This window comes from Pogona vitticeps, chromosome 1, assembly GCF_051106095.1.
Source record: "Pogona vitticeps strain Pit_001003342236 chromosome 1, PviZW2.1, whole genome shotgun sequence".
Classification (NCBI taxonomy): Eukaryota; Metazoa; Chordata; class Lepidosauria; order Squamata; family Agamidae; genus Pogona; species Pogona vitticeps.
The window spans coordinates 207506933-207532102 of record NC_135783.1 but is presented as its reverse complement, the minus strand read 5'-3'; the positions used below and the strand labels follow the sequence as shown (position 1 = coordinate 207532102).

Sequence of the window (25170 nt, the reverse complement as noted above, 5' to 3'; positions counted from 1 at the left end):
CTTCCATATCACCTGGCCTTAAATCCTTGTTGCATCATGAAATTCATGAGGTGGTCAGTCAATTACCTTCTCAGACAAACCTCTACCTCACAAGCTTGTTGTGAATATGAGATACTGTGAGAGGAAAAACATGCTCTCTATCTTTTGGAGGAACATGCGAGACAAAAATATGAGACCCAAATTCCCTACCAATCACTTCTGCTTTTGTCTTCATGACATGTCTTGATGTGCGCTGTCTTGACTGATTTTTTTCACAAGCCACTGGAACCAGTGTGCAGGTCCTTTAAAAACTCCTCATATACCAGCTTCAAAAAAAAAGAGAGAGGCCTGTGGCCTGAAAGCAACAGCTTGCCCAGCAGACAAGCACCCAAGGAGCCATGATGTAAACATGGCCTCTGAAATGAAGCCGTTCTCTCAAATATTCAGAGAAATTCAGAATAAATCATGGTTAATTGGTAAGAATAATCTCTCTTTTCTCTCACTATGTCTTCTAGCATTATTTTCATCTCAAAATAAGGTCATTTATCATAAAATGTGAACAATGCGAGATACATGTAACGCTGTGTTACATTTTCAGTGGACCCACTCAAGACAGCTCTCTGGGAATAGTATCATTACGAAATGAGTTTTGAGAGCTCAGAAAATCCACCTGGTGTGTAAGCTCTGTTGCACTTGCATGAACCCAGAGAGAGCTTAATTAAAGTCTTTCTGATGCTTAGAGATAAAACAGATATACCAATCCTTGCTCTTTGGGGCTCTTAAAAGAACTCTTTTGAAGCTACCCTCATTGCTCTCTCCGTCATGCTGAAGGCTTCGATTACACACAAACACACACACACAGAGAGCCCGACACACACACAGCTTCTTCATTAAAAAGTGTGCTGCCACCGTGCAGAATAAGATCATGACAGATTCCACGAAGCCTCAGCACCTTTTTACCCTCCATCTTAGGAGTAGTTAGCAGTACAATCTTTGACTGGCCCCGTCTCGCTGCCTGATGGGTAAAAGGCACTGACACCTCAGATCTAAAAAACGCACCGTTTGGAAGGACTTGTGCATACATAGCTGTGGGAACTCTCCACAGCACTCTCTAAAGCAAAATGCTGTATGGAGGGAGGAGGAGAGAACCAGAAAACCTTTCCTATTAAGAGAGGAGTCTGAGTGTTGTCAGTCAAGAGGAACAAACATAATGCGATGCTGTCTGGGGCCAAATGCTGACTTGCAGCCCATACTTAATGAGTCCTTGCAATTCTTATAGCTCCATCAGGTGAGCACCAGGCACCCAGCTCTTCACTAGACTGGCCCTTTACCCACCAAGCCCAAATACTGAATATATTCATAGCAGCACCTGCTGCTACAATATCCTGCTTGACACATCTTCAGCATTTATACATTGCCCGAGTATTGCAGTGGGTATTGCAATATAGATTAGCTCCCAAGAAAATGCAGAATTATAGCCAGGAACAACCTACATGGTTGGTCCCAGGATTTTGATCAGTGCTTCTATCACAGCTTAGGCACACTGCACTGCCAGTTACTTCTTTGTGCATTGACTTCATGGATTTTCAGAATCTTTAAATACAGATGGGATTGGGGGGTGGGGAAAGGTGAGCATTATGTGCACTTCAGTTTTGACAACATATTTGCAGGAAGGAGGGGGGAAGGAGAGAAAATAATCCAAGTAAAGAAGGTTCATTCGACTACATCTATCTATCTATCTATCTATCTATCTATCTATCTATCTATCTATCTATCTATCTATCTATCTATCTATCTATCTATCTATCTATCTATCTATCTATCTATCTGTCTGTCTGTCTGTCTGTCTGTCTGTCTGTCTGTCTGTCTGTCTGTCTGTCTGTCTGTCTGTCTAAAATACACACCAGCTGTGTTTTAAAAACACTTAGGTAATGTTACTGTCAGGAAGTATTGTATTTGGATGTCCAGTGGATTCTCCTAGTGCTCCTAATATACATCTAATTCATTTGATGCACACATCAGTGTTTGGAAAAAACACATTTGTTAAAGTACCAAGTGTTATGTTTTGTTAACATTATAAATTAGGAGTAACTTTTTCCAGAGAAAAAGAGGGTGCCTATGTCCTTCCCCGACACTGCTACAGCCTCACATGCATTCTACGTCTGGGAGTAATGAGAAATGTATCCTCGTTATTTCCCAAGACCACTATCCTTTCTGTAGCTCCACTTGCACAGTAGGAATGATGTTGCTGGCCATGCCAAACAGCCACTAATTAAAGAGTTTGTTCGGAGTATGAATGACTGGGCACACTGATAAGCAATTACATTTACCCTGAAATTAATAAAATATTTCTTTAATGAGCAGCAATTTGCCACAACTGGTGACATCACTCCTGTTGTGCAGGCAGAGTTATGCAACAGCGTATTTGCTTATGTGTTTTTTCAAAGGTCATGGGGAGATGGCAGTACCCATGTCCCCATGTTTAACTTTTTAAAGAAAAATTTAAAAAATGGCTGACATCCTGACAGCAAGTTTTTGGAAATCGACAACTTTTTCTCTCACACAGCTTTTCTGATTTGTGAATAATCCCTTTCATTGCATGGAAGCTATATGGGCTAAGGAACAAGAGGAGGGAGTCTTTGATTACTGAAAATTGCTACCACCAGATTATTTTCCCCACAGAAGAAAATGTCACTAATGAAAGACTTCCTCCTTCTATCCCAGGGCTCCCACAGCTCCAGTGCAATGAAAGAGATTATTTGCAACTCAGAAAAGCACATGAGAGAAGGGGAGGTCTTTTATTATTGAAAATCTCCCGCTGCAGCTAATATCATCATCCCTCTTCAGGTGCAGGTAGGCCAGAAGGATCTTAGTTAATGTATTAGTAACATGTTATATTGTTACTAGTATTACTATGTTATTAACACATTACCCTAAGACTTACACTACTGTTGATACATCTCTCTCTCTCTCTCTCTCATACACAGAGAGAGAGAGAGAGAGAGAGAGAGAGAGAGAGAGAGCATAATACATAAAAGATGGCACATAAAATAGATAGGATGATAGAATTCATCAAATACCCCACAGTGAAATAGTAGCAGCCAATTGGCAATAATTCTGTTTTCAAAAGCTTGCTGAAATATGAGAATTTTACCTTTCTTCTTAAATCTCACCATTGTGAGACTACACTGGGTGACTACACCTAGGAACACTTTTAACAACAAAGTTAGTGCAGTATGTTAACTCTGAAGATCAGATCTACCCAAGGCTGGCTAGCAAGACCTTCTTTTTGAAGAGATTTGTGTTTTCAATATAGGTACAGTTCTTTTCCTATACCTTGGCACAATTCTATACCTGGATTTAATTGTCAGGTATAGAACAGTGCACATACTTACTCATGATTAAGGCATTGAATCAGCACAGAAATTTGAAAGCAATGGGTAGAGAGAACAACAAATTTAATGTCTGATTCATTTGTCTTCCATGGCAATTAAGCTGAAACTCTAACAATTAGATTTTTGCAGTACAGCTGGCTTTCACTTAGGAAAGCAAAGTTGCAACTTAATAGGTAAATTAACAGGCAAAATGTTATGGCATGACTTATAAAGGCTGCAATCTACATCAAATTTACATGCAAAGCAGAGAAGATCCACTGCATTGTCTCTTGTGCGCGAGTGAGCAACCTATGGCCCACAGGCTGTGCTTGTGGCATTTCTAGCAGCCTTTGTCCCCTTGGCCTCCACCGCCCTCCTGCCGTCTAGAGGGCATGGGGGAAATATTGCGATTTTTGACAGGGACTCATACCACTGTGATCCACCCATTTTTTTATTTTTTACAATGGCCACCAGAGGGCATCATGTATATTTTTTTCCAAGTTTAAAAAAAAACCCAATCTTTTTGTTAAACCCATTTTAGCCTTGTTTTTTTTTATTTAAAAATTTAACATCTTGTATGCCAATGTTGGGGGATGGGGATTTTTTCCCCCTTTCTCCTCCTCTTTTGTTCCTTTCCCTTGATAATGAGGTCTCCAGGTTGACAGCGTGTCTGAAAAAAATGGCCTATGGCCCCTCTGAAATCACTCGCTTCTACAAGAGGATTATTTTATGAAGATGTCCTTGTTTTGAGTGTGGTTTAAGTATGGTCAAATGTTATGTTGTTAGCTAACCCATCTCTCGTCTTAAGTAGAGTGTGGAGGCCATCTCAGGTGACAGGATGCCAGGAGCAGAGAGCAAGATGCCCCCCCCCCCAAATGCTCCTGCTTCAACTTCCTCTCTGCCTTCCTTCCTGGTCTCGTTTGCCTCACTGCCTCTGCCTCTACCATTTCTTCTTTGCATGATGAAGACTTAATTTATGTTGGAAACCTTCTCACAGTAACTCAGCCTACTATGTACATTATGAATACTGTAGACATACCACATTGCTTTTTGTACTGTTTTAAGAGTATATATATTTTTTTAAAAAATTATTCTACATGACTTTGACATTTTCAGATGTAAGGGGTTTATCAATTCATGAAATCTATTGATGTGCAAGTCTATAAATAGCTTATTTATTTTAGTCATAAACAGAGATTTCCCTCCCCATCTGACTGGTATCCCAGTTTTACGCTTCCGATAGGGATTTGACTTGACGTAGAACCCCTCAGCTTTAATCTGGGCCACAATCTGGTCTGATATTCAGATTTCCAAATATTCTGAACTCTCACTCACATGAAAGGACACACATACCAACAATTACAACCTTGGAGTGTTATTATGCATTGCCATGAAGCATGGCAAGATGGTAGACCAAAAAGAAAGGATTCGTCACATCAAGCTGCAGACAAGCAGCTTTCCAGGCTCTGGGGGCAAGTCGGCTTGCCGCCACCTCCTCATCCTCCTTCTAACTGCTGCCATTTTCTCCTCTGTCCTGCCAGTTCGGGAGCAGGCATCCTTCATACTGGAGGTCAAGTCAGGGGATGGGGACTCTGTTCATGCAACAACCGAATTTTGTTTTGTTTTTGCTAATGTCAGGCACAAGATCCCCCAATTCAGTCAAGGCAAGTGGGAAATGAAGGACAATCTTAAACCCCATGGAGCGAAAAGGAAGGGGGAGAAAGACAGATTCGAATTGACTGAAACTGACCAAAGCATAAGCACTGAAACCCACTTTAGTATCCACTTTATCTGATATTCTAAAGTTTGGTTTTCCTTTCCTTAGTTTCCCAAACTTCTTCAAAAATTAATTCTTGGGAGGTCCATTTTTTTTTTAATTCTGTGCAATAGGGGGACTAGCTTCCCTTTTCTTGCATTTCAGAATGCCTTTTTAAAACTTGTATCCCTTCAAATGCTGAGGTTTTTTTCCCCCAAAACCCGGGTTAGCCCCTATCCACACTGGAACCAGATCTGGGCTGTTTGCTTCAATCCAGGGTGTGCCTGTGCCACCATCAGTAGCTACCATTCATACTTTTGAAAAAGAGCCCTGATAATTGCTTTGTATTTCGTTGAAAAGTAGTCAGCTTCCCTTGCACTGTGTCCCTTTGTGGATGGTAGTGAGCAGAAGAGGGTATCCTGTAGACCATCATGACATTTGCCATTAGGTGTTGTCTACATTGAGGCTGCCCTTTGCTATGTGAAGCTCGGCATCCTTTTTTCTGCTGGCAATGGGGACATGATATTGTGCAGCAATATTGGGCCATTTCCTGCTGTTTAGAATTGTGGGTACGCAAGCACATATCCCACACTCATAAACCAGAGGGGTTTAGAAAAATTAAATATTCCATACTCACAAGCTACATACACAGACAAGGAAGCAAGGCTGGGCTCACCTCTGTCAGGAACCATACTGATAAAGTTCTCCAAATCGGAAATCCTACCTCTGAATCAGGAGCTTGTCCCATCATTGGCCCCATGAATATGGAAGTCTCCCTGCTACTTATGAGGGAGCTTTCCTAGTGGTGATGTCCAGAGATAGTGCCAGTGCTAGATACAATGCCAGACATCCCTGCTCTCACCTTCTCCACAGCAAGGACCTAAATGAAACCAGCATCTCCTTGGCTTCAGCAGCTAATCAGGATCGGACTTTGTTAGTCCTTGGATGGAAGACCACCAGAAAATACTATGTCTCTTCAGGTACATAATCTTGCCTCAATTCTGAAGATATGCAGTCAGTCAGACTTTATAGTACAGTGGCACTTAGACTTACAGACTTAATCCGTATTGGAACGACGTTCATATGTCGAAAAGTTTGTAAGCTGAGGCAAAATTTCCCATAGGAATGCATTGAAAACCATTTAATCCATTCTGGCTGTTTTTTGTTCTTATGTCAAGGCGCTATTTGCAAGTAAAGGCATTAGTTCCCATAGGATTTGCATTAGTTCCCATAGGAACTAATGCAAAGCCGGTTAATCCGTACTCTACCACTAGAGGGAATTTTTTTTAAAAAATTTCTTCTTTTGACCTAAGATGATCTTAGGTCAAAAAAAGGGCAGGAAAGGGATTTTTGTTCGTAAATCAAAACTCTATTCGCAAGTCGAAGCAACATTTTGCAAACGGAGCCATTCGTAACTTGAAATGTTTGTAAGTGGAGACGTTTGTAAGTCGAGATACCACTGTGCTGGGCTAGCTGGATGAATGGGCTGATTCAGCTTCCAATGTTCCTATGGATCTCAGTGAGTTATCCTTGATGAGTAAGACATCCTTGGCTAATCCTACTTCACTCAACAGGATTGCACTAAAGAGACAACAGGGTAACCTCTGATGTCTAGCAAGCATGATATTAGAACTCTGAGGAAGGGAGAAAGTATGAGCATGATGCCCTTTTACAACCTGGTTTCTTACACTACCACAGTCTTCAGGGGAAGTATCTGGATGGGATGGAGCAACTGATAAAAGCTGATGATTGATCCTTTGTGACTGCAATATATCTGGACACATGAGCTGGCAAAGAGGGAGGATCTAAAGGAGCAATATGCTGAGAATATGTAGACTATAGCTGTATTTACTGGGTGATAAGTTAAATATCAGTGAGCATTATTCCTTTTGCCTCGATATCACCTATACTATTGCAGCTTAGCTAATACTTCTGAATTATCCAATGCTTATCTGAGCAGAGCACAATATGTAGAGAGTTTTCCAAAAACCGTAGTTGAGAAGTTGATAATGATCTTTATAACAAATCACTGTTGTACCATTTAGATGCATGCACATGATTTAACAATTTTATGCGTGTTATCCTTTTTATCGTACATTCTTAAGCAAAGCTTGGTTCAGCATCAAAAAGACTAATTACAAGAACCAATTTAAGTGTTATCTGACGGAACACACCGATGCAATAGATCATTACAGTTATGAAATCCCTTGCTTGTGTACAGAGAATATATATGAGAAACAATCTCAAAGCATTTTGTGCCGAATTAATAACAGCCGATAAAACTGTGTGAAAAGATTTTGCACCCTTGTCTGTTTATATAAAGAAACTTCTGTATGTTTGACCCTTTTCAAAGGTTAGCATCAGCACCAAGTGTACATTTGAGTATCCTGTGCCCAGTGATATGTTTCTTCCCCAGCCTCTGCTGGGTTCTCCTTTAGGGGGAAAAAAATCTTTAGAAAAAATTGTGACAGCTGGGAGAAAAATCCAGCATTGCAGATCTTAGATTTCTTTTTTTTTTCCCCTCAAAGGGCCATAGCCATCTACACACCACTGAATACATTTTTTAAAGAAGATGCTTTAACACCAGAATAAGGATGTGAAGTCTAGTCACTTCTTCACAGCCATGTCTCTTTAAAGAAGACTTTCAATCATTAATGCATAAGTCAGTCAGCCAGCCAGACCTTTTTAATAAGCAGTTGAAGAGCCGCTGTCTTTTGCACATGAAGCTAACAAAAGGCTCATTAGTCAAATGAACAAAGAATAGTTTGAATATCAATGTCTTATTTTAGAGGAAAGCCCTTTCCACCAAAAAAGAAAGAAAGAAAGAAAGAAAGAAAGAAAGAAAGAAAGAAAGAAAGAAAGAAAGAAAGAAAGAAAGAAAGAAAGAAAGAAAGAAAGAAATCTCAATGCAGTCATTTGACTGGAGTTTCTCTGTCCAACTTTTAATGCTCCAGACCCTACTTATGAAAAATTGATGTGGAATAAAATGTTGAAATAATATATATACATTGCATCTCACTTTAAGGGATGGGTTTTTCCATTCAACAGTCATTTAGGAAACCATTTAGAAAATCTGTCTTGAAATATTTATTTATTTAGTTTTGAGAACTTGCTCAACAAATCCCCCCACACTTCCTCTTTTTGGTTATAGGACTCAATCATCTGTTTCTTCATCCAGCAGCATTGCTAACATGAATGAAAAGCAGCTAGGAAAATATATTTGAGATAGAAAATGTGAGATTTCAGTGCTTTTGCAGGTGATCACAAGAGAATAGTACTGGATAGTGTTTAGGTTGAATTAATTTCTGGCAGATTTAAATGTGGATAACAGCAGCCTCGAGATGACCAATTGAAAACACTCCATTTAATGGTAACACAATTAGTGGTATTTTGGACATGGACAGACAAAATCGCTCATGAGGAAGGAAGGAAGGAAGGAAGGAAGGAAGGAAGGAAGGAAGGAAGGAAGGAAGGAAGGAAGGAAGGAAGGAAGGAAGGAAGGAAGGAAGGAAGGAAGGAAGGAATGTGTAGAATGGAATGAAACTGCAATGAAAATTTGAACACCAAACTAGTAAAAACATGTTTGGCCCAGGACGACTCGTGTTGTGCAGGAGTAGCTCCCATTGAACTTAATAGTATTTTCTTCTCAGCACATATGTCTACGGTTGCCTTGTAATAGACTTGAAACCTCTGAGACTGAACAAAGGAGTTATAAATTATAGTTTCACCATTAAAAAAAATCCTTCCCCCACCCCCTTTTAAAGCATGAATAATTATTCTGTAAATTTGGAAATATATTCTGTCCTTGGCTGGAATACTGTAATTTTAAGGGGGGAAAGAAAGAAAGAAAGAAAGAAAGAAAGAAAGAAAGAAAGAAAGAAAGAAAGAAAGAAAGAAAGAAAGAAAGAAAGAAAGAAAGAAAGAAAGAAAGAAAGAAAGAAAGAAAGAAAGAAAGAAAGAAAGAGAAAGCTGGGTTCCAGCAAGGCAGCAGTCCCCTTACAAAGAGAGCTCTCTCTCATTATCTACAATTGCAAGGGGACCCCACTCGCGCCCCCCCTCCCATGTTCTCATGAGCTCTGTCTGCTACAGTCAGCAGCCTGGATTTTCATCTGCAGATCATGGTTTTCCTCTACAGAATCTTGTTCTTTAACAAAAAACAAAACAAAAAAGCTGTGTATTAAAAGTAAACTTGCATCTCCTGATGTGTGTTCAAAAACTGTCCAAGGTTATTCTGACTCGGAGGAGGAGATGACTGCTAGTGATATAGGTTTAAAGCACTATAGGTGAACCACATAGCTTACTGCAAAGAGTATCACACTTTCTGGTTACTGCTTCTCTCTTCCATTGTCAGATACAAGGATCTGGTAATAGACAGTGGGATAGACATTGGCCTTACACAACACAGCTCTCTTCAGAGGAGGTCTGCTGCCTGTCACCGCAGACAATAGCCAGCCTGAAGGCGAAAGAATGGACAACAGGCATAATTTGGTCACTATAATTAAATTACAATTTGTGACTTTTGATATAAAATTGCAAATTTAGTAACTGAACTTGGGTATACTCCAGTGAGTATCAAAAAAGGAGACTGACCTCTGTGTGAGGAAAGGATGGAAGACAAGAGAAGAACAATAATCTCAGAAGTAATGAAGTACAGTGGTGCCTCGCTTAACGGCGATAATCCATTCCAGGAAAATCGCCATTAAGCGAAAACATCGTAAAGCGAAAATTAAAAGCCAATTGAAACATATTGTAAACCTTTCAATGTGTTCCAATGTGCTTAAAACTCACCGTCCAGCGAAGATCCTCCATACGGTGGCCATTTTCACTGCCTGTATAGTGAGGAATCTGTCCCTAAACACAGCGAGGAGCCATTTTATTTACCCGGTGGCCATTTTGAAACCGCCGATCAGCTGTTGAAAAGTCATCATTTTGCAAAGAATCAGTTCCTGAAGCAGGGAATCGATCATTGCAAAGCGAAATTCCCCATTTAGACCATCATTTTGCGATCGCAATTGTGATAGCAAAAAGATTGTCATAAAGCAGATTTGTCATAATGCAGGGCAATCGTAAAGCGAGGCACCACTGTAATAAAGAAATAAGAAACAGAGGACAGCACACTGCCCTAGAAGATCAAGACAAAATCAACACAAACTGATCAGTGTGTCAAAACTGTTGGATAGCTCAGTGGTTTAGGAATCCAGCTGTGGAGCCAGAGGCTGGGAGTTTGATCCCCCCCCCACTGAGACTCCTTGACAGGGGCTGGACGCCATGATCCATTGGGCCCCTTCCAGCTCTGCAGTTCTAAGAAAGCAAGCAATTGATCAGCCATGTCAAAAGCAAGCAAGAAATAGGAAGCCATGGCTGAAATCCAGTAGTAAGTCATAACTAGAGTAGGCCTACTGAATCCTTGGAGATTTGGTGAGTCAACATCTATGTAAGTTTCATTCATTTCCACCATATGGGAATGGGAACATACAAATTAGGACGTTCCTGCTTTGAATGAATGAGTAGATAGGCAGAGAACCAAAGGCAAGGAAGGTTATATCTTTCTTAACTGATGCTAGAGGGATGCTGTATCGAGGAAAAAGTTCATGCAGTTCTTTCTTTTGCTGAAAGTATAAAACGTTTCCATAGGAGAATTTGTAAGGGGTGGGGGAGGAGATTCTTTGCAACTTTGTCATATTTGTGATACAGGGCTGCGAGGGAGGAAAACTTTTTCCCGATCTCCCCAAGACCATCAGAGCTACAAACATTCTGGTCTAACCTAGAAAGGTCAGCAAGAATGTCACTAAGGTGGCTAGAGAACCGGCTTGGATACGTAGACAGAGGTCACCCGTGGGGTGCGAAACAGAAAGCAAAGACAAGTAGAATGATGCTGTAAGCATTAGGGTTTTGCCTGGTTTCTTTGTCTCCCTTTGTTCTAATGATCTGATTGAAGGAATGAGCGGAATAGGGGATGCTGCCACTTCTTTTCTTACTTTTTTTTTGCTGATGTGAGAATGGAATTGAGGAAGTCAATAGAAAGGTGAAAAGTGCCAGAAGTCAATCTAGTTTCGGACAAACCAAAGGCCTGAGGGTGAAATCCAAACTTCACTGAAAGAAAGGCAAGCCGCCCTGAGCTTCCAAAACACGGTTTCTGCCAATATTATCATTTCTTCCATGCTGGGACATAAGCAGGAGGAAAGACGTTTCAGGATAGCGACTTGGTGGGATTAGGAATGCATGCTGGCCGGATAAAAGTCATTTTATGCAGATCGTTGGGTGGCAGGGTGGCACACTGTGACATAACACCAAATTAAAATGCATTCCCTTCAGTTCAAACCACAACAGGACAAAGATCAAGGGGGAAGACCACCTGTTTGTAAGATAATGAGATACAATTTTGGAGATACCAAAGGGGGGGGTCTGCCAAGGCAGAAAAAGAGGAAGTTCTGAGACAGTAACAATAACAGCAGTGGCTGATTAGACAGAAACAATAGCAAACTGATTATCGACTCCAAGGCGCACACACAAAACCCTAAGCCCCTTAGTGATGTTCTGGCAATGTTCATAGGAAGTGTGTATGTGTGTGTGTGTGGGGGGGAAGAGCCTGAAGTGTTAGCTGCAGTTCAGAGGTACAAGTAGGATCATAAGGGACAATTTTGTGTTTTGTTGGAAGGAGATGGTGATTAACAGGCAACTCTATTAAGGTGTACACAGCCCTGAGGGGAATGGAGTGGAGAAGTGCTGGAGGCTATGTGCGCTTGTGTTAAGGAGACAGAACAAAGGGGCATGAACTTCAGGTGAACTGGACAGTTAGAAAGTTAGCCAGGGCTTTCTCGCACAACTCCACAATGAGTAGGCTGCTGCGACAAGGTTTAAACGGGGACGGGGGGGGGGAGCGGTGGAAACTAACAGTGTCAGGCACAAGGGTCAAATGTTTTCATTATCTACAATGTAATTTGTGGAAAACTGGGTCGTTTGGTGGGGCCTTCACATTACGATGCGGTTCTGAACGGTAACAGGACAAAAATATTGGCCCCCGGGCTTTGGAATGTGCTGCCCCGAGAAGTCAGGTTGGCCCCCCTCGCTCTTGTCCTTCGTTCGTCAGGGAAAAGGCCTTCGTTTTCAGGCAGGCTTTTAAGCAACGGGGTGGGGGGGAGGGAGAGATCCTAGGGAACACTCTTTTTGAAATATAGTTATTGTTGAAGGGTTTTTAAAAAAGTTTTTCAAATTCATTTTAAACTTGATTCCTGTTTAATTGTTTTCAAATATAGTTTTGTACAGTATTTCAAACTTGTTATTGTCTTTTTAATTGTTTAATGGTATTTTAAATTCAGTTTTAACTGTTGTGAGCCATCTTGAGTCCCATATGGGGAGGAAGGCAGCACATACATACGTACACACGTACACACTTACACGCATGCACACGCACACGCTGGAACCCAGGTTTTCCAGCCAAGACAAAAAAATTCTTTTCAATACAATATTATTTATTTAAAATATTCATTGCCCACCTTTCTCCTTGAAAGAAAAAAAAAAAAGACAGACTCCAAATAGGAAACTGTTGCAATCTGCCTCATCCCTACCCAACTTTTTTTAATCCATCAAGACCAGTCCTATTGACTCCAAATGGCTGCCACTCTCTGGGGTTTTAACCGCAAGGTCTTTCCTGATCTTTGCTTGAGGTACCAGAGATTAAGTTACAATCTAATACTACAGTTTCTGCTGCCAGTTTTCCACATGCCCATTGTGGTGTAGTGGATAGTGTGGCCTATTAGAATTCATGAGACCTTGGTTTGAGTCCCTGCTCAGTCATGGAAACTCATTGGGGCTCTACGACTGGTAAAACCACTCCTTAACTACCTCACTTATCTTGAAAGCATTATTGCCATGTGTTATATACTATCAAGTCAGTACAGTACGGACTTATAGTGACCCAAATAGAGCTTTCAGTATAAGTGAGATATTTAAAGAATACTTTTTACCAGCGTTATCCCTCAGTGAGTTTCCATGGCAAGGTCTTCGGATTCCATCACTCTGTCAATGATATCACATTGTGTGTGTGTGTGTGTGTGTGTGTTCCGTGCTGTCAAGTTGGAACAGACTTATAGCAACTCTAATAGGGCTTTCAAGGTAAGTGAAATGAAATTACCTCTCAAGGTAATGTGGCACCACATTAGGATTAGTAAAAATTGGTTTCAACCTGACAGTAAATAACAAATAAAACCAATATTCTAATATAGATAGACCAATGCCACTAGAGAAAGATGAAGTGACATGTTCCTGAATTATCAGAAGCAGAGGGCATGCTTGGAATCAGAACAGCCCTGAGTTCAATCCTTGGCAGCTCCATATAGGGTTAGCCAGCACACCTATGTAAATCCCTAAAATGGTGGCCAGTCACTGCATGGACATAACACTGAGATAGATAAACTCCTGACTTGGTAATGATACAACAGCATCCAGTCTTTCTTAACAGAGCAATGACACTAACAGAGCCTGGAAAAGGTTGTGATTCCATGGCAACAAGTGTTGCTGATGGAAAGTGTCTTAGGAGCTGTATGGACACAAACCAAAACAAAGTGTCTGGAAAGAACTGGGAAAGAGAGGGAAGACAGCAACTGTAAATATGTTGCAGAGTTTTAAATTTCTGGTAAAATTATCCTCTTTGCTAGACAATAGAAGCGCAGAGATCCACAGAATAAAGTAGCTACAAGTTCCACAGAATCCACTCCTTCCTCATTAACTGGCACTTAAAGTCTCTGTAACTGAGACTTTTGTAGGAGAAAGAAATTACTGTAAGGACATTTCTTCACTTACAGTTGTTTGAAATGCGTATACTGCTTTCTTTGTTTGCACACATACTAGCAACCCATCAAACAGATCAACAGCAACAAAGAACTGCCACCAATCGACAAAAGAGAGGGATAGAACACTCAGCAGAGAGACAGTGCTCTTTTTGAAGGAATGCTGTGAGAAGGGATGGTCGTTAGTGCTGGGTAGATAGACAATCACTCCAGCCCAGGAAAGTCTCTTCCAACCACTCAAACTACAGAAGCCTTGAGAGGTTGCAAACAAAGCTCCAACAAGAAGGACCAATCACTGCCTCCTATCAAACCGATGAAAGGGGAGAGTAGGGTGTTCTGTGAGTGGCTGGAGTGGAGGGTGAGAATCTCTCTTTAGCACAAAAAGTATCAGTGACTGAAGGGCTCAGCCATGCTCCTCCTCTGAAAAGGAGTTTGAGTGGCATTGCTGTCTCACTGAACTATGATTAATTGTTGAAGGGAAGCACCTTTTTTTAGACAATAGAAAATAGGGTACAGTTGCAATCACTGTCAATACCACAAGTTTTACACTAGTAAAAAGAGAGCTGATGGTCCCTTCCTAGCAGCTCCCTGTACACCTAAATTGCTTTAGATGAGCTGTTGTAGCAGGTGCTGCTCACCGTGGCCATTAGTGATGTGGGGTGAGGGGGTGTCATCCTGTTTGCTTTGTACATTTTGTTTCTAAGCTTCAGTACAGGAGAAGAGCTGTTTTTGGTTTGGTTCCCTTCCTGGCTTCTCTGGCCCACACTGGCTGGCCCCTTGCACCAAAAAGGCAGCTCATTGCATTTTTCTCTGTTTGAAACAAAAATTCTGGAGACAGAATGATGCTCTTCCTCTCTTTTTTGCAAGAGCTTGGTTGAGGAGAAGGCTCCTTCCACCAATGTGCCTCTTGGAGCACACCTCTATACCTTCAATGTAATCACATACATAACTAGAAGGTAACCAGCAACAAACAGTGGTAGGCATTGAATCTTCAACTATACTACTAATATCAACTAAACAAATGTTAATCGAATGGGCACTGAAGGCCAAAATCCATACATGGTTTCATTAAATGGAAAGAATGGGAAATTAAACCAACAAAAGGAGTGACTACGCTGGCCTACACTTTGCCTTAAGATGATTCACAGCTTGTATTATGTCTGAAATTGCAATCAGTGCTTAAACAGGAGCTGCAAATTGATTTTGGAGTTTACCCTTCATTCTGTATGCAATGCGAGTTGCATTCTAACCCATAGCCCACCCTTCTTCCTTCCTTTCTCTGGTTCCACCTCTGCTGATCCTTTCATGGCTTGCTTCAGATTACAACATTTCTCAAAAACTTTCCTATAGAAAAATAACATGGAAAGGTACTTAATAGCCTAAAGGTACAGAACATCAAAAGTCTGAACAGTAATTTTGCAAAATACATCATGATTCAAACATCAGGAAGATTCCATAACAGGAATGACCATCTTCTCCTACCCATCTGTTACTCTTTTTCCTTACTTTCAACAAATGTATGCGGGAATTAGCTCACCACATTTGGTTTTAAACTATTGGCATGAAAAACTTTTTAAGTCCACTTTCAGACCTGTCAAGAAATTAATAGCAATAAGCTTCTGTGTTTGACAGGATTCAAGACTAATACTCGATCCACCACAATAAAATCATGGTGATTTGCTTTTGCATATCCCTCTCCCCCAGGCCTGAACATCACACCCCAATTGTCTTTATCATGAAAATGTCACCCACAGACCATCCACCCCCATCTTTACAAAAATGCATCACAATTAACTGCATGTTCTGGCTTGAAAAAAAATAGAAGGGGAAAAAAACTACTTTAGGAGCAAAAAGGGTGCTGGATCAATTCGAATCAGCCTTTGCGTTATCCAGTCAGTTGAAAAAAAACACTTTAAATTCACTCTTTTTATAAGCGGAGCAAATCCTGTGGTATTTGACCATATAGCTGCACTTTAAGTGAAACTGAAAGATCCATCTATCCGGATGATCTTGCTAGTGACACACTATGCTTTGCTTCACTCAAGCCTTGGCAATGACCCTTAGGATCAGCAGGGAGGAATTCCTGTGCTTTGCATCCAAGTCAGACCCCAAATGTTATTCTTTCCCATTTTTTTCTGGTCCTCCAGAACAGGGGAATGCAATCTGGTGCCCTCCCACCTCCTTTGGCTACCATAATGGTGAGGGGTCTGAAGGGAATGTAGGAGGAACCAGGTTGCCCACTCAAATCTTAAACTTCTACTCTAGCAGGTAATATAAACTAAAAGCAAAGCATATTTCTGATGCTATTTTAATATGTGTTTTGGTATTATGTTTTGATTGAGATAAAACATAAGATAGTTTGAATGCTGTATATGTAATATCCAGAGGACTTCTTTTGGTTAGAGGACTTATTTTGGCAGCAGAGAAGTGTCTCAAACTGCTGCTAAAAGTCCCCCCAATTTGGAAACAGAATGGCCCTTTTGTTTAGCATAGGCCTACTGCTCAAGAAACACCAATGTAGAACTATCTCTACGTTCTTTTTCAGTCCCAGCCATGCAATGCAATTAGTATCAGACTTTGATGATGATGTTGCTGATGATCATGGTGGTGATAGTGTGTCGTCAGGTCAATTCCAACTTATGGTGACCCCTTCCAGGTTTTCTAAGCGTAGAGTACTCAAGACATAGTTTACCATCCCCTTCTTCTGGGGCATTCTTGGACTATGCAGTGTGCCCAAGGTTAAAAAGGCTGGCTGTTCTCTAAAGAAAGCACAGTGAGGAATCAAACTCCCAACTACCAGATACCTAATTCATTGAGCTATCCAGCCAACCTACAAACAGTGGCCCCAGATTTAGTCCTGTGTTAACATGAGTGTTTATGGGGCTTCCCATCTTTCATATTTCTAGCACAAAAGAATAAATTCTAGACACGCTGACTAGTGTGAATAAACCCTTGTCATGAATACAGTACTACTTAATATGAGTAAACCAATGCAGAGGCTCATTACCTGATACTCTGACTTGTTTAATTCATTCATAGTATAACTCAGTTGCCTTGTGATTATAACTTATTAAGGCATGTCATTCTTTTTGCAGATAAGGGGACACATCTTTGCAAAGTAATGGATGAGGAATATCACATGGTTCAAGCTCCTGCTTCACCCTTGGTTGTGGACATTGAGGCAACTTGTTGTTCTTTGCCATCAAGCTGACCCCAACTCATGGCAACCCAATGAATGAGCGATCTCCAAAATGCCAACTGCTTTGCTCAGTTTGTGCAAATTCAAGCCCATGGTTCCTTTAGACAGTCAACCTGTCCTATATTTGGTCTTCCTCTCTTCCTGATGCCTTCAACTTTTCCCAACATTACTGTCTTTTCCAGAGAATCTTGCCTTCTCATGATGTGTCCAAAGTAAGACAACCTCAGTTTCAACCGTTTTGCCTCCAGAATTTATTCAAGCTTGACTTGATCTAGGATCTACTTGCTCATCTTTCAGGCAGTCCAGGGTCACCACAAAACTCTCTTCCACCATGGCATTTCAAACTAATCATTTTTCCCCCGTCAGCTTATTTTTTCCTGACCCGTTTTCACACCCATAAATGGTGACTGGAAATGTCCATGGTGATTGAGGAGGGAGTTATTCTCCTTCGCCACAGGGGTAGCATTCAGAGTCTTTAAAAAAAAACACCAAATAAAAAGTATGTCTTCTGATTATTTTTAAGAAATCAAGGAAAGGGTTGACTTTTTTCAAATCTGCAATTAGAACAGCAATTAGTTACTTTTCAAAGTTTTGGAATCATAACGGAAATGAATCATTTTTTTAAAGTAACTTTGAAATCTCTGTGATGGTCAGTCCTAATGTCAGTACTACAGTGGATATGGGCCTACACGTTTCCGTGCCAAAAGCAAACTTCACCTTTTAAATATTTGTTTTGGATCTTATTCTTAGGTACCAACCCATGATTGTCACTGAGGAAGTCACAGGTGGCTCTTTCTTTTCCGTTAATGCCTTGACATGACTCTACATGGTTCCTTTTGGTTTAATTTATCACATGTCCTGGCACCATTTATCACTAAATGTAGAATGATGAAGAAATGGCTCTATTAAAACTGAATAGCTACTGAATTAAAAAGCTGTTAAATGAGTTGGCGTGCAGACCACTGTTAACAATGTGTGGGAAGCGTGTTTGGCTTGAATAAATTGCTTTCACAGTAATAATCGAAAGAGCCCACCTTTGGAGAAGCATGTTCAAGCATTCAAATCTTGATTCTCTGACTACATTAAGGCTTACCACTAATAATATTTTAAAATTAACCTCATGGAGAAAAGTGAAGGAACACCTACCCACTCCCCAACACTCCTTGTATCAAAACACATTTTTCTTCTGTTTAGAAATGGAGGAATTGCACGGTTTTGTCTTGTTTTGTTGGGAAAAAATGAACATGCAAGCAAAAATAACAGAGTCCAATTAAGACGCATTTCATTTTCTCACCCATAATCTATTTGTAAATGCTTTTTACAATATTTTAATGCACTCTGCCATACCAACTTGTAAATAATAAATACTAGCGCTTTGTATACTTCACGAAAGTGTGCGTTCGGCAGCCTTGCAAATAACAAGCGGCCAGACCGCTAATGAGTTCAGATTCATTTTCATTTTATTGACTGCCATAAGCTCGCAAGGTAATGGAAAAGATCCAATATGCTGCTGATATTGCCACGGTCGTGGCATGAGAACTGCAAACCTGAAAGCACACCTTTTGTAATAAAGAGAAATGCCGGGGAACTCTGACAACCTACAGAGCATCTGCTTGAAGCCGATCCATTTCAAACATCAGGTTGCCAAACAGAGTACGCAACCTTGCGGTGTTCTCTAAGAAAGCAGGGAGCCTCACCATCCTTTCAAAAACAGGCTGCAATTACTGCTATCCTCCCTTGCCACTACGGCACTGTAGATAGGAACAAAGAGCTCTTTAATGCTTATTTGGAAACAGTACCACTCCATGGGAGGAAGCCTCTACTTATCCAGCATGTACTCCTATCCATCATCATCATCATCATCTTAGAACTGCAGATCTGGAAGGGACCCTAGGGATCATCGACTTCAGCTCCTGACAAGGAGGCACAGTGGGGAATCAAACTCCCAACCTCTGGCTCTACAGCCAGATATATAAACCAAGCAGTTTGCCTCTGGCAGCAGAGTGTCTGTGCCCCTCGTTAGCCTCTTTCAAATGCTCTTCTGGTCAGAGGTCTATTTTAAAAATGGCCATTTCATTACATGAATGGCATGCCCTTATCTAGGGAAGATTAATTTTACCGGGGGGGGGGGATCCACTCAGGAGGGTAGTCTGAACTTTAAAAAAACTATCTAGGATAGTGGACCTATGGGGGTGGGTGTAAGAGTTAGCAAAGTTCAGACTCAATGCAGGAGTAGATTCACTGCCTACCTGCCCCAAAACTGGAGTTGATAAGGGAAAGTTTGTCTAGCCCTGTAATCTTGCTTAGTCGTGCATAAACCATGAGTGCTTGTCCGAAGCAATGCCTAGGAATGTTCATCTGGCAAGGGCCTGCCAGATTTCACATAAACAGTACATGAAGAATCCACGTGATCACCTCATATGTGGCTACAACCAGAACTTCCACCTTATATTAAGTGGATTAGGTGAAGTAAGTAATGCCCTTTTGTAACATTGCCATTTTGGGACAGCAACTCCCAGAAGCTTCCAGCCAGCACGGATCCTCCATGACTATGCCACAAGTACCTCGCCTTGCCAGGAGACTGGCACCAGAAACTTGCACTGTGCCCCTCTTCCCCCAGCCCAGTGGCATAAGGATCCCATTGATGGCACTCCCTTCCCAAAGAACATTGTATGGCATCGTCCTCCTTTTCTTTTGAGTGCCTGGTGAAAATTCTGCCTACTCCTAATTATCGCTTACATTTTCACACTTAAGTTGTAAACGGATCTCAGTGACAAAGGAAGAATTCCTTCTTTGTATTCTCGAAGGCTTTCACGCCCGGGATCTGATGGTTGTTGTGGGTTTTTCAGGCTCTTTGGCCATGTTCTGAAGGTTGTTCTTCCTAACGTTTCGCCAGTCTCTATGGCCGGCATCTTCAGAGAACTGGAGTAGGAACTCTGTCTGCTTCTTTGTTGGAAGAAATGGGCAACCATCACTTATATGGTAGAAAGTAATGGTTGGGGATACCATGATCAGAACTTCATTTGATCCTTGCTGCTCATTATCCCACTAATCCCAACCAATAAGCTTGCTCTGAACAGCCTCATTTCCACCTACATCTGCAACCCTAGCAGTTCCATCCCTAGTCACTAGATGTCACTCACAATGTAGTTTTTAAAGTCCATCTTTGATTTCTATTTTGATTTTTTTTTTTTTTTTTGGTGGAGGATGAGCTATTAAATGTTTTATCTTAATTTACCAAGAGTTTGAGTATTAATAAATTTAAATAGCTTTCTGAAATATTTTAACTGCATTTGTTTCCTGTAGCTATAAATGACTATATGTGTATGTGGACACACGTGTGTATAGTTTTAATTATTGTTTTGATCATTTCCGATTATTTGTTCTGTATTTCCCCACTCCCATTTTATGTAAACCAACTAGAGAGCCCTGGCAAGGAGGTGTGGTGTGTGATAAGCCATAAAGCAAATAAAATATTCAAGTATTATTTTGGTTTTAAATAATCTGGCTGAAAGCAAGCTAACACACCACTTATAAGTACGTATTTATCTTTCAGCATGTTTCTGCAGATGAATGGGAGGGCTGATTAAACTGTAAACCAAAGGTGGATTTTCAATTTTTTATTCAATCATGCATGATTTAACTAGCTTAATTTTCATGTTGAAGCATGTCTTTGGCTCCTGTCACTTTGAATTATAAATATGTTGGGATGTACACCATTAAAAAAACACGGTAAATATTACTTTCTGAGTGACATGCTAAATGCTTTACTATGCATTCCCACCAGTAAGTAAAGATGACATCAGGTTTTTATAGACCATTGTTCAGCGATATCTTTATTATTATTATTATTATTATTATTATTATTATTATTATTATTATTATTATTATTATTATTATTATTATTATTATTATTATTATTATTATTATTATGTAGTAGTAGTAGTAGTAGTAGTAGTAGTAGTAGTAGTAGTAGTAGTAATAATTGTGGGTGTGTGTGTGTGTGTGTGTGTACGTGTGTGTGTATGTGTGTATTTCCAAACAATAAAAAAACTATAATCAACACTACTAACAAATAAACTTAAAATTAAACAAAATTACAGTGATCAACCCTGTGGACCCCTCCCTCCCTCGGAACTAGTTAACATTTATATTTTTAATTATATTTTATAGTGCCCCATTTCTCTCTCAAAATACATTGATTCATCTCCAGGTGTATACCCTTGATATTACTGAAACACATATATTAAAAATAAATTCCATATATCCTTAAAATCATTCATTTCAATATTCCTTTTCTAACCTTAATTTCACAAGTTAATTAATCATTAATAGCCATGTTCTATATTTCTTTATACCATTCTTCCACACTAAATTTGTTATTATTTTTCCAGTTCTTTGCAAATATCGGCCTTGCCACAGTAATTGTAATAATAATTAGTTCCTTCTCCTCTTTCTTTAATTGATTATTATTAACCACATTCAACAACATCAGTGCCTGTCATTTCTGCAATCTTGAAAATCAATGACCATTCCTTTTTTCTTACTTCACAAGTTCACCACATGTGTAAACAGGTGCCCTTTTCTTTTCCACGTTTCCCACACAAGGACGGTACATTGTTATTTAACATACTGTATGTGTTAAATACCATATTCAGTGCTACCTTTCATACCAGATATTGCCGTTATATTACAGCCAGCCTTTCTTGACCTGTTGTCTTCCAGATGTTTTGGACTACAATTTCCATCCAACCAAGCCTGTAAGGCCAATGCTTGAGCTGAGGGCAGCTGAAGTCCAAGTGTCTGAATAGCACTAGTTTGGGGAAGGTTGCATTCAGTTTTGCTTTGCTTTGGATAACAAACATGTCTAAATAAATAAATTGAAACACACTCGTCTCCATTCTGACCATCAGCCTGCCAAAGTACAGACTCTCGACAGCATGGCTTTATGAATGGGAACAAGGTTCCTGCCTCTCTCCCTTTGAAGCAGACTGTCATTCCTCGCAGTGCTCATTACCCACTGGAGAGAGATGGAAAAAGGACAAGACCACCTGGTCACCAGCAACTGCACTCCCACTAAAGGTGATCAATGATGCACCGACCAACCAGACAGCAGTTTAAACATGTAAAGGGTAAGACTCAGATGCACATCTCTTATTCAATTAGGGCAAATTATGTTATATCCTTTACATACTTTAAGCTTCTCTTTAAAGGAAACCCAAAGTTATTGTATGCAGTGTTGAACAGCACTTGGCCGTAAATCACTGCTACTATGAAAATGTATGCAGCACTTAACAGTGTACAGTACTTGGTTCTTGATAGTGTAACAAAACATTTCCATTATACTGTATATTCTGCAAGTAATGAAAGATGGGTGGGGAAATGAAGATGGAAGCGGGGGGGGGGGGGGAGAGAGAGAGAGAGGAGTTGGCTGAAGGTGTTTGGTGGTGCACAACTTCTCTGGGACTGTCACATACAGCACTGATGGTACCTGTCTGTCATGGGTTTGGAGGGAAAGTTCCATCCTATGGGGAGTGGAAGGCGGGACATCAGGGGGGAGGTGCTGTACTGTATATATATTTGGAGCTGGTGTGGAGAAGTTTAGAAGCTGGTGTGGGAGTCTGTGTGTCAGACTGAGTACAACTGTGTGTCAGTTAGTACATACCTGATAGGTTCAGGTTTCTTTATAGGTAGCCAGAACTGATAGGTTCAGGGTCTGTGCTTTACTTTAAAGTATTCTGTGGGAGCTAATCAGTTGTATGTATATGATTTGGAATATGCCACGTTACATTATCCTATTTACCTGATCTTTTTATTTACCCTGTTTGTTATTTAAATAAACCTTGTTCTTGTGTTTGTTAAAAATCCATTCCTGGTCTGTGTGACTCCTTATAGGGAATGGTTGGTGGCAGCCTAGTTATAGTGTGGCATACTCCAGTAGGTCTGGGGTTGTCACAGGGACCTTATGCGAAGTTGTGAATCTCTGCTTGATGGTTGCCTGCACAAACTCCAGGCTAGTATCATGTTGCCTAAATGCAGAGTGAAAATCATGTAATCCCACACAACCACAGTCTGGCAGGCTTCCCATTATGTGGCAAGTTGCATGACCTATCTCACAACTTCTGCTGGAATGAACATGCCGCAGAGTATAGAGGAATACTTATGTGATCTCCTTTCCACTTCCTGTTTAGTCAACAGGATACTAGGCTTTATCTCTGTAAATATAGTATTTATTAAAAAGGGATGATCTGTTGAAAACAAAAAAGAAAAGAAAACCAGGGCTAGGAAAAAAATTCTTTTTGGGCACTACAATTCCCAACAGTCATGGTGGTTGGGGGCTGTGGGAGTTGTAGTCACGAAAGTAACATTATTAAGCTCTGAGCCAAACCACGAAGACTACCTGTGGAACTTAGAAAGGCTCCTGTCAATGTTCCCTCTAAGCTGTGCAGCTGCACAGTGCTGTATTGGTGCAGTTCGTGTTGCCGTTCATTTGGTTCCGGTCATGGTTGGAACTTTGCACACAAGGAGCTAGGTTTCCACTTAGTGCTGGTGGAAAATTAGAGGGAATGTTGGTTCCTGGGCATGGATACAATGAAGATTTCCAAATTTTCTTCTACACATACAAACAAGAATGAAATGGCTACACCTCACAAATTTTGTACTGTACTCTTCTGTGAGAGCGAGAAGACCAGAGTTTTGTTTTTTTAAGGGAAAAAGAAAACTTGTATTTGGCATAAAATACCAGAGGCAGTATCCTGTTCAATTTACCTCATGTGGGAACTGAAGTACGTAGTGATATAGAGAGAAATCTGGCTGGCTGCCTACCTGCATGACCAGTCGCAGAATCTGCCAGATGATCAGATAGCCCTCATCACCACAGCAGCTTCCACATTTGCGAGGTAATTTAAACAGGACACTATGTTCATTTTTTTGCATAACAATCAAAGTTGTGGGGAAATCTCCAACAAAAGTCATTTCCTCAGTTTTTGCCAAAAATAGTTCCCAAATTTTGGGGTAAATATATTTAAAAACTCTCATTATGTCACCCAGCAGGGACAAAACACTTGAAATGTTGCTTTTTTAACAGGTAGAACAATTTTTTTTGAAAAAAAAAATTCCACTCCTAGTGGAGTGCATATGTTATGGGTCTTAGTGGTTTCAGACTTGGCTTCTTAGTCTGAAGTTAGAAACAGATGGTACATGTAAACCTTTTCTAGAATAGGGAAATTCTTCACTAATTTGAGCATCTGAGTGTCACAGCACAAACCTTTCATCTATCTCAGGTCCTTTGAACATTGCAACCTTTTCTGCAGCCTGGGGACTCTCCTGGGGGCTGATAAATATCATCATTATAGAACTGCATTGTTTTGAAATTTCACAGAGAATTGGTAACACTAATTTGTGGTGGACATTGTAGAAGTGATGACCCATAGGGTCACTTCCAGCTCTACAGTTCTAAAATGATGATGATGATGATGATGATGATGATGATGATGATGATGATGATGATGATGATGATGATGCCTGTTCTGTGTTCTCAATACCTATTCCACCATGTGGCACAGCTAAATACACACACACAGAGAGAGAGAGAGAGAGAGAGAGAGAGAGAGAGAGAGAGAGAGCACCATGCAGGGTCCATGCAGCACCTTCACTATGTGGTCTATTCACTCAAAGCCCATACAATGGCTACCCTTCCAGTCACAACTTAATTGTAACAGTGCAATAACATTTCAGTAAAATTCAATACATTGAGCTAAGTGAGAGAACTAAGAAAAAAGAATATTCCAGAATAAAAAAAAGATGTTGTAAACAGTCTTTTTCTTTGCCCCACAGGTTAGCAGAGCAGCTGCCCATTACACCATGACCTTCCTAGTGTTAGCTCTCCTTAGTGCCTCGGTGGCTGGAGTATCTGGGGCAATCCTGGGCTTTATTGGAGGTTCAGGTGTTCCTTGACGTCCCCTTTTGTCCCCACAGATCAGTCTGTCAGTGCCTTAACAGGGGGGGAAAAATCTCAGAAAATAATTTTTAAAGATGCTTCCTAAGTAGAAACAAACTATTTCAATAAAGACT

General features: G+C 40.5%; 1 long non-coding RNA gene across 1 annotated transcript in view; it reads right to left on the bottom strand.

The window, feature by feature from the left end:
- Positions 1-25170, bottom strand: part of LOC140701779 (uncharacterized) — a 412945-nt gene that overhangs the window by 213414 nt on the left and 174361 nt on the right. Inside the window, exon 2 of the long non-coding RNA XR_012080771.2 lies at positions 9411-15242. This is a non-coding gene — a long non-coding RNA (uncharacterized LOC140701779). The remainder of the gene's footprint in view (positions 1-9410; positions 15243-25170) is intronic.